Below are 10,864 nucleotides of genomic sequence, written 5' to 3' on the forward strand. Positions count from 1 at the left end.
GGGACTATGTACTGCACCTAATGTGGGGGAACTATACTGCACCTAATGTGGGGGGACTATACTGAACCTAATGTGGGGAACTGTACTGCACCTAATGTGGGGAACTATACTGCGCCTAATGTGGGGGACTATATACTGCACCTAATGTGGGAGACTTTATACTGCACCTAATGTGGGGAACTGTACTGCACATAATGTGGGGGACTATACTGCACCTAATGTGGGGGACTATACTGCACCTAATGTGGGGGGAACTATACTGCACCTAATGTGGAGGACTATACTGCACGTAATGTGGGGAAGCTATACTGCACATAATGTGGGGGAGCTATACTGCATCTATTGTGGGGAACTATACTGCACTTAATGTGGGATAGCTATACTGCACCTAATGTGGGGGAGCTATACTGCACCTAATGTGGGGGAGCTATACTGCACCTAATGTGGGGGAGCTATACTGCACATAATGTGCGTGAGCTATTCTGCACCTAATGTGGGGGAACTATTCTTCACCTAATGTGGGGAAATATATATTGCACCTAATGTGGGGAACTATATACTGCACCTAATGTGGGGAACTATATACTGCACCTAATGTGTGGAACTATAAACTGCACCTAATGTGGGGAACTATATACTGCACCTAATGTGGGGGGAACTGCACCTAATTGTGGGGGAACTATATACTGCACCTAATGTGGGGGAATTGCACCTAATTTGGGGGAGCTATACTGCACCTTATGCGGGGAGAACTCAGCTGCATCTAATGTGGGGGGAACTCTGCTGCACCTAATGTGGGGGGAACTCTGCTGCACCTACTGTGGGGGGGAACTCTGCTGCACCTAATGTGGAGGGAACTCTGCTGCACCTAAAGTGGGGGGAACTCTGCTGCACGTAACGTGGAGGGAACTCTGCTGCACCTAACGTGGGGGAACTCTGCTGCACCTAACGTGGGGGGAACTCTGCTGCACCTGACGTGGGGGGAACTCTGCTGCACCTAACGTGGGGGGAACTGTGCTGCACCTAATGTAGGGGGAACTGTGCTGCACCTAATGTGGGGGCCTCGTATTGACGTTCGCTCACATCGTGCTCCCAGAATTCAAGGGCCGGCATTACTAGGTCCTGATGCCGGCCCTAGAGCGTGACGTGCGTGAACATCAGGGGGGGGGGGGGCCTCCATGTCCATTTTGCTTGGGCCCCCAAATTCCTTCAAACGGCCCTGCCCCCCACCACAACTACCAGTGGCCTGCCATAGTCCGCCCCCAGGGCCCACCCCCAAACCAATTTTAATTTGTAATTATATATTTCTAATTACTCTATATAGCAGAGTGCGGTACACTTCATAGGTATGGGCAGGAATTCACCAGCACTGATCAAAACCACCATGTAAGTTGAAGGAGTAGCTTTATTGGACCATCATGCAATGCGTTTCACTGTACAATGGCAGCTTCATCAGGCATAGCAGGTGTAGGAAGGTAGTCCTCCTTATTACACCTGCTATGCCTGATGAAGCTGCCATTGTGCAGTGAAATGTGTTGCATGATGGTCCAATAAAGCTACTCATTCAACTTACATGGTGGTTTTGATCAGCGCTGGTGAATTCCTGCCCATACCTATGAAGTGTGTCCTTTGTGTTTGCGCTGTGTGGTAGCTTGGGGGTGTAGGGTGTAGGTGGTGTAGCTGTGCAGTGATGAAAGGGTGTTGGATTAACCCTTAATGTGACGCCAGGGTGCGGGTTCTTCCTCAGTATATATATTTCCTACCGCCACCCGTTCCAGGAACGATAGAGAGGAATAAAGGATTGTCCACAACAGGAGGTTTAGTAAACTGTAGATAACTTTACTGCAGCTTTTATGCAGGTTGATAACGGCAAACAGTCTATACAGAAGAGTAGTCTGTAAGTTCCTCACAGTGGGTTGGGACCTTGTAGTATATAAGATCTGAGTCTGGAATTGCGCTGTTCCGCTGGATTTAGGGGAATTGTTTAGGTCCAGCAGTCACGCAGGATTAACGGGATTTGGATTTGGTAAACTCATGGTTAGTAAGTTGCAGCAGTGATAGGCTTCAGGCCTAGTTCTGTCTTTAGATTTGTGTGAGGGAAAGAGAGCGAGAGATTGGTTACAGCGCACCTATATGGAGAGGGGCAGGCTTAGAGCTTATTGGTTCCCACCAGCTGTCAGTCCTTTCACAAAGCATTATGGTATATCATGTGACCACATCACGTGCCCTGAAGGGCCTTAAGCTTAACTTAACATTAGACTTATTAGTCATGTGACCTAAGGTCCTGGAAGTACTATACATATAATAAAATATATACAATTTATTCACATCAAACATAATAAAATGAAAGAAGGAAGAGGTGACAAGAGGTGATCCCACCGGTACATAGGAACTGTGACTTTGGGGACTTAGCACACAAGGTACGTGTTACGCCTAGCGCTCCGGGTCCCCGCTCCTCCCCGGAGCGCTCACGGCGTCTCTCTCCCTGCAGCGCCCCGGTCGGTCCCGTTGACCGGGAGCGCTGCACTGTCATGGCCGTCGGGGATGCGATTCGCACAGCGGGACGCGCCCGCTCGCGAATTGCATCCCAGGTCACTTAACCGTCCCGGTCCCCTGCTGTCATGTGCTGGCGCGCGCGGCTCCGCTCTCTAGGGCGCGCGCGCGCCAGCTCTCTGAGATTTAAAGGGCCAGTGCACCAATGATTGGTGCCTGGCCCAATTGGCTTAATTGGCTTCCACCTGCTCCCTGGCTATATCTGATCTCCTCCCTTGCACTCCCTGGCCGGATCTTGTTGCCATTGTGCCAGTGAAAGCGTTCCTTGTGTGTTCCTAGCCTGTGTTCCAGACCTCCTGCCGTTGCCCCTGACTACGATCCTTGCTGCCTGCCCCGACCTTCTGCTACGTCCGACCTTGCTTCTGTCTACTCCCTTGTACCGCGCCTATCTTCAGCAGTCAGAGAGGTTGAGCCGTTGCTAGTGGATACGACCTGGTCACTACCGCCGCAGCAAGACCATCCCGCTTTGCGGCGGGCTCTGGTGAACACCAGTAGTGACTTAGAACCGGTCCACTAGCACGGTCACCGCCAATCCCTCTCTGGCACAGAGGATCCACCTCCTGCCAGCCGGCATCGTGACAGTACGGTACAAAGTACGGTACCGGGACACCACATATGTATATATATATATATATATATATATATATATAGGCTCCTGTGCTCCCATTACTAGTTATGGGCCTCTGTGCCCCCAGAAGCAGTTATAGGCCCCTGGGCCCACATAAGTTGTTATAGGCCCTTGTGCCCCCATAAGTAGTTATAGGCCCCTGTGTCCCCATTAGTATTTATGGCCCTCTGTGCCCCCATTAGTAGTTATAGGCCCCTGTGTCCCCATAAGCAGTTATAGGCCCCTGTGCCCCCATAAGCAGTTATCAACCCCTGTGTCCCCATTAGTAGTTATGGGCCTCAGTGCCCCCATTAGTAGTTATAGGCCCCTGTGTCCCCATTATTAGTTATGGGCCTCTGTGCCCCATTAGTAGTTATAAGCCCCTATGCCCCCATAAATAGTTATAGGCCCCTGTGCCCCCATAAGAAATTATAGGCCCCTGTGCCCCCATAAGTAGTTATAGGCCCCTGTGCCCCCATAAGTAGTTATAGGCCCCTGTGCCCCCATAAGTAGTTATAGGCCCCTATGCCCCCATTAGTTGTTATAGGCCCCTGTGCCCCCATTAGTTGTTATAGTCCCCTGTGCCCCCATTAGTTGCTATAGGCCCCTGTGTCCCTATATATATATATATATATATATATATATATATATTTATATATATATAGGCCCCTGGGCCCCCATATGTTGTTGTAAACCCCGGACCACTGCCTACAGCGGAGCAGTAATCGAAGAACTAAAGGCAGCCTGCTGTAGCTACCTTCCCGGCTAGCCAGCCACGCCTCTTCCTAGCTGCTCCCCCGTTCAGGCTTTTCTTCTCGGCGCCACTCTCTTCTGACGTCAGGGCCAACGTGCTATATCATAGCTCAGCGGACGTGCTGCAATAGTACCTCCCGGCAGCCACCAGGCAGACGCCGCCGGCCCGTAGGTATGTGGAGCAGGCCAGCGGGACTGTTTGACTGACTGACTGTAAATAGTACGGTCAGTCAGTGTATAGTGAGGACCCCCCCAAGCGCTCAGTGAGTGACACTGACTCCCAAGACATTAAAAAAAAAAAGTGTCGGGCCTAGCCGGGCCTCCCAGGGGGTCCGTGCCCCATACTGGCGTGCTGGTTGTACCCCCCTGATGGTGGCCCTGGATATGAGATAGATAAATAGACAGATATAAGATAGATAGATACATAGATAGATAGATATGAGATAGATAGATATTAGATAGATATGAGATAGATAGATAATAGATAGATAGAAATGAGATAGCTGGATAGATATCCGATAGATAAATAGATAGATAGATATGAGATAGATAGATAGATAAATAGATAGGAACAACTGGTGGAAGCCGCACAACCTTGCAATAAGTAAAGATAGTGGGTGCCCATGGATAGTAACTTGGTCCCAGTCGCAGATCAGGTATAGACATCCAAGTTGCTAATCTGTACCTCGGCTCTTGGGAGAACCAGGTGGTGTTCTCCGATCAGGCGTCGCCTTGGACTGACCACATACAATTGTTGCTCAGGTACATAGACAACGTCCTGATCGTATGGACATCCACACAAGAGGCATTTAACAGCTTTGTAGACTTCCTCAATTGTAATAACTTGGGTCTGAAATTTACTAGCACAATTAGCAAGAACACATTGATGTTCTTGGATCTAGAGATTACGCTCACTGAGGAAGGTAGTATTCAGACAAGGACGCATCGTAAAGAAACTGCCACGAATTCCCTGCTTCGGTGGGAGAGCTGCCATCCGCGCCCACTGAAGCAGGGGATTCCCGCTGGTCAATACCTGCGCTTGCGCAGAAATTGTTCCACTATAGGTGAGTTCCAAATTCAAGCCAATGAGTTACGTATGAGGTTGAGGAGCAGAGGTTCTCCCAACAAAGTATTAAAAACAGCCTATCATAGAGCAATGAGATCACAGAGGTCACAGTTACTAATCCCGCAAACTGCAAACAGTGGGGGATAATGTCTCTAGAATAATAGACATGTTTGATGAACAAGCCCCAAATATAAAATAAATTTTTCAAAAATACTGGGATATACAAGTTGGACACTACACTGTCACAAATAATATCAGAACAACCTCTAATAACCTATAGGGAGGAAAGAATTTGAAGGACCAACTAATTAAAAGCTCTTTTGAACCTGAAAAGACTGGAAAAAATTGGCTCACGAAACCTCAAGGAATGTTCACATGTGGAAAATACAGTGTCTGCAAATATGTTCAGAAAGGAAAAAAAATCTCCAGTGCAGTTACAAAAACTGAATATGACATTCATCACTTTGCGAACTGTGAAACTAAAGGGGTGACATACCTACTAACTTGCCCATGCCCCAAAAACTATGTTGGGAAAACTTTTAGAACATTCCGCAAGAGACTGCAAGAACATATTGGAGACATTGCCAATGAAAGAGAGACACCGGTGGGCATTCATTTTGCCAGTCATCATCGAAGTGAGGTAATAAACCTGAAAGCACAGATCATTGAGGTGGTCCCCCCACCAAAAAGAGGAGGGGATTGGGACAAAACCCTCCTACAGAGGGAAGCCTATTGGACTTTTAGATTGGAAGCCCTCAAACCAGGAGGACTGAATGATTATATATCTTATGCAAGTTACACTGAATAAAACATCAAAGTAAGATATAACGATTAACCAAACTGTGAAGAAAAAATAATGAAAATATATAAAGTATCAATATAACAATAACGAACGAAAAAGACTGGGAAGCTAAGAGTTAACAAACACGGAGAACACCTACCTGGTAAGGACACAGCCGCGATGATTGGTGCACAGACACGGAGCTCAGAACGAGGCGTGGAGTCTCCTGAGTTGGACCGCATACCCCTCCCTGTACGTACCTGTGAAATAAAGTCCTGACGGCGATGATGGTAGTTGCCAATAGGATAAGTAATGTTACGTAACAGATAGGAGGAGGAGTCTTTAGATATAAAAGAAGGCGCAAATTTCAATATGAGTATGGCCACCATCAGAGCCACACGCACCAGATGGATTGAAAAGTCCACTCGCACAAGTCCCTGAAGAATTCTAAATGGAGGAAACGCGTAGGACGGGAGCGCACCATGTGAAAACCGACCAGGACTACTAAACATAAGCACCTTGATTTGGAAAGCTAAGTGCAAAATGTGCAATAAATGAAATGTGGAGCGTGTGCAATACCTGAATTTGTGCAATAGAGGAAGTGCAATATATGTTTAAAGTGCAATAATATAAGTGCAAAAAACCAAAGTGCAATATTAATTTATGGGTTATCTATATGGAATACAAATGAATTGAAATATAGAATGGATTTCATATGCTGAGTGGACTATGAGAAATGCGAACAGGAACATTGTTTGATTTACGCATGTATAAAGTCAGCAGCAATATATACCAGGCACAGCACTATTGCACATAATATGCGGGACTATGTGCAATAATTAAGTCTGGACATACAAGCACATTTGTGACCAGAAATAGTAGCACATTTTCATGCCCGATGGTGACAATTACAAATATATGGACATCAGTATCCTCTTTGAGGAAACACTTGGACAACTAAAACGCACATTTGCACATCCATTTATGGTCAAAAAACGCACATAAAAGGAGACAAGAGATATATGGTGCACAATAAGAGACTATACTATGAACTCTGGCGATTTTTCTTCACAAATATTTAATATCGTGCAAGTATTACAATAAAAGATGAGTTTTAAAAGGTTCCCTTGTGTTCTAACCTCTTGAAAACGGACCATGTATAAACTAAAATAAATTTTATTTAGAATAATATAAAGACATAAAATAATTACACACACAGCGTGGACAAACAGAAGACTCCTGGATAAAGCCCTGTTGGGTGAAACGCGTTGGAGGTCTGGTGGGTAACTGGGGAGCGAAGGGAGTGTTACTGTTCTATGCCACTACTACATCTGGTTTTCTCTGTGATCCGTTTTGTGTGCGTTTTTAAACATATTGGTTTTATCTATTTATTTGGCACGCTGCTGGCACTTTAAATTGTTTAGCACACTTGGACACTATATATATTATTGTTATCTTCTTTTTATCTCCCCCTGCTCCCTGGTTCCCACTTCTGTTTGTCCACGCTGTGTGTGTAATTATTTTATGTCTTTATATTATTCTAAATAAAATTGATTTTAGTTTATACATGGTCCGTTTTCAAGTGGTTTCTTTTCTTTTTGGTTCCATATTTAGAGTGTTTACCACAGGACCCTATACATCTATGAGAATATCTCCTTTCCTTTTTTGGTGCTTTGACTCATTGTGTTCTAACCTGTAGACATGCAAATCCCAAACAAATTGCTCCAATGACACTCCAAGTAATTAAAGCAAAAGATAGTGTTTATTGACCACTGGTCAGCAGTGGATGCAACGTTTCAGCGGCATCTCGCCACCTTTGTCAAGCTTGAGAAAGACGGCGAGATGCTGCTGAAACGTCGCATTCACTGCTGACCATGGATCAATAAACACTATCTTTTGCTTTAATTACTTGGAGTGCAATTGGAGCAATTTGTTTGGGATTTAGATAAATAGATAGATATGAGATAGATAGATAAATAGGCCAGAACATACTGGGGGACATGTATCATTATTTGTCTATTGTAGACACAGTTCTACCCCTTTACACAGCAAAAAACACCAGAAAAACTGTCCCAGCTTTTTCCTGTGTTTTGTCAGTTTTTCTTGCGTTTTTTACTTGTGTTTTTGCTGGTGTGTGGAAACAAAAAAAATTACTAAACTTTTTGTTGGTTTTTTTTTTTCCAAATTTTTTTTATATGTGAATGCGGAGGGCTATGTCAGATTTGGTGGATTGCGATGATGAACAGTGTTTTCTTTTTTTTAAATGTCAATAAAAGGGTTAACGAGGGCTGTGGGGGAGTGTTTTTTTTTTAAATAACATTTTTTTTCAATGTGTTGTGTTTTTTATAATTGAATTTTCAGGCTTAGTAGTGGAAGCCGTCTTGTAGACAGAATCCATTACTAAGCCGGGGCTTAGCATTAGCCCCCAAAACAGCTAGCGCTAACCTCCAATTATTACCTCGGTACCCACCGCCACAGGGGTGCCGGGAAGAGCCGGTACCAACAGGCCTGGAGCGTCAAAATGGAGCTCCTTGGCCTAGGTGGTAACAGGCCGGCGTTATTTAGGCTGGTGAGGGCCAGTAACAATGGTCCTCGCCCACTCTGGTAACATCAGACTGTTGCTGCTTGGTTGGTATCTGGCTGATGCTGAAAAAATTAGGGAACCACACTTTTTTTTTATTTATTTATTTATGAAAAAAAATGTTTATGTTTAGTATCAGCCAGATACCAACCAAGCAGCAACAGCCTGACGTTACCAGGTTGGCCAAGGACCATTGTTACTGGCCCTCCCAAGCCTAAATAACGCCAGCCTGTTACCGCCTAGACCGAGGAGCGCCATTGTTGACGCTCCGGGCATGTTGGTATCGGCTCTTAGCGCTAGCTGATTTTGGGGCTAACACTAAGCCCTGGCTTAGTAATGGATTCCGTCTATAAGATGGCTTCCACTACTAAGCCTGAAAATTCAATTATAAAAAACACGACATATTAATTTAAAAAAATCACTCCCCCACAGCCCTTGTTAACCATTTTATTGAAATAAAAAAACACTGTTCATCGTCGCAGTCCACCGAATGTGACGTAGTCCTCCCCCTGAAATGATAAGAAAAGAAAAAAAGGAAATATGGGTTAGTACATTTTTTGCGCTCTTCCCTTGGAAGAGCGCACATAATGCAGCGTGTTCCTAAACAGGGAGCCTCCAGTTTTTTTCTACACTACAACTCCCATCATGGGGGGCAGTAGTTAAGCAACAGCTGAAGTCTCCCTGTTTGGGAACACACTGCTCTGTTCCCATTATGCAAAACGCATAATCTGTCCCTCTGCCCTTGGACTAATACTCCTATCATGGGACACAGTCTGTCCCATGATGGGAGTAGCTGTAGTACTGCAGCGCTGCTGAGGGATGGCACTTGCACATCCCCCGGCTGCGGGACTTTTAGGACTACTACTCCCATCATGGACAGACTCTGTTCATGATGGGAGTTGTGGTCCAGGGGCTGAGGTGCAGATCGCACCGGGTCATTCTGCAGAGACCTGCTGAGATCCGCATTTAAGTTAACAAGCCGGGCGGTACATGCGTCTACACTGCGCTGCCCACGGCTTCTATATACACTGACATAATTCATAATCCCCACCAAGAGAGGGGAGCTCTGATTGGTCAATAGGTATTCTCCAATCAGAGCTCCCATGTTCCGGCAGCGGGGATTATGAATTATGTCAGTGTATATAGACGCATGTACCGCCCGGCTTGTTAACTTAAATGTGGATCGCAGCAGATCGTTCTCTGGAGATCCACTGCGATCCTCATTTATTAGCTATACAAAGCGGCGGTACATGCGTCTAGATTGCGGCTTCTATATACACTGTCATAATTCATAATCGCCACCGGAACACGGGAGCTCTGATTGGAGAACAGCTATTGACCAATCAGGGGACCCCTCTCCCGGCGGCGGGGATTCTGAATTATGTCAGTGTATATAGAAGCCGCGGGCAGCGCGATGTAGACGCATGTACCGCCCGGCTTCCTAACTTAAATGCGGATCGCAGCGGGTCTCTGCAGAATGACCCGGTGCGATCTGCACCTCAGCCCCTGGACTACAACTCCTATCATGGACAGAGTCTGTCCATGATGGGAGTAGTAGTCCTATAAAGTCCCGCAGCCAGGGGATGTGCAAGTGCCATCCCTCAGCAGTGCTGCGGTACTACAACTACTCCCATCATGGGACAGACTCATGATAGGAGTAGTAGTCCAAGGGCAGAGGGGCAGATCGCAGCAAATCATTCTCCAGAGACCAGCTGCGATCCGCATTTATTAACTATACAAGCCAGCGGTACATGCGTCTACACTGCACTGCCCGCCAGCTCCTATATACAGTTCTTATAATTCATAATCTCCGCCGGGAGAGGGGAGCTCTGATTGGTGGATAGTTATTGAAAACAACAAAATAGAGAGTATATTTCTCAGGATGTGCTATAAAACGTAACCTTTAATTTTCAGAGCCAATGCCTAATCACTTAGCGGCACGGAGCACTGATGTGGACAGATATTAAGGTATTTGACAGGTAGGTCTTAGCCATCTGTCCTCATCAGCGCTCCGTGCCGCTAAGTGATTAGGCATCGGCTCTGACGTGCGCTACTGCACACGCCCTCGGTGGGGATTATGAATTATGACAGTGTATACAGGAGCCATGGGCAGCGCAGTGGAGCCGCATATGCCGCCGGCTTTTTAAGTTAATAAATGCGGTTCTCAGCTGGTCTCTGCAGAATGACCCGGTGCGATCTGCACCTCAGCCCCCGGACTACAACTCCCATCATGGGCAGAGTCTGTCCATGACGGGAGTTGTAGTCCTATAAACTCCCGCAGCCGGGTGATCACAAGTGTCCATAATCATTACATTGTTTTTAAAAGGTACATGCAAAGATTTTAAGTATAACAGAGATAATCTGACTAGACGCAGAAGCAGAGTAATCGCCGCAATCTGCTCTGAAAAATTACATCGATGATTTAGAGCGTCTCGCTAAGTGCAGTCCAAGACGGCTTATATTTGCATTAAAAAAAAAAAGGTACTTGCGGAAAATTTTGAGGTGTAAAGGAAAAGTACGCTG

This window comes from Hyla sarda, chromosome 10 (assembly GCF_029499605.1).
Source record: "Hyla sarda isolate aHylSar1 chromosome 10, aHylSar1.hap1, whole genome shotgun sequence".
Classification (NCBI taxonomy): Eukaryota; Metazoa; Chordata; class Amphibia; order Anura; family Hylidae; genus Hyla; species Hyla sarda.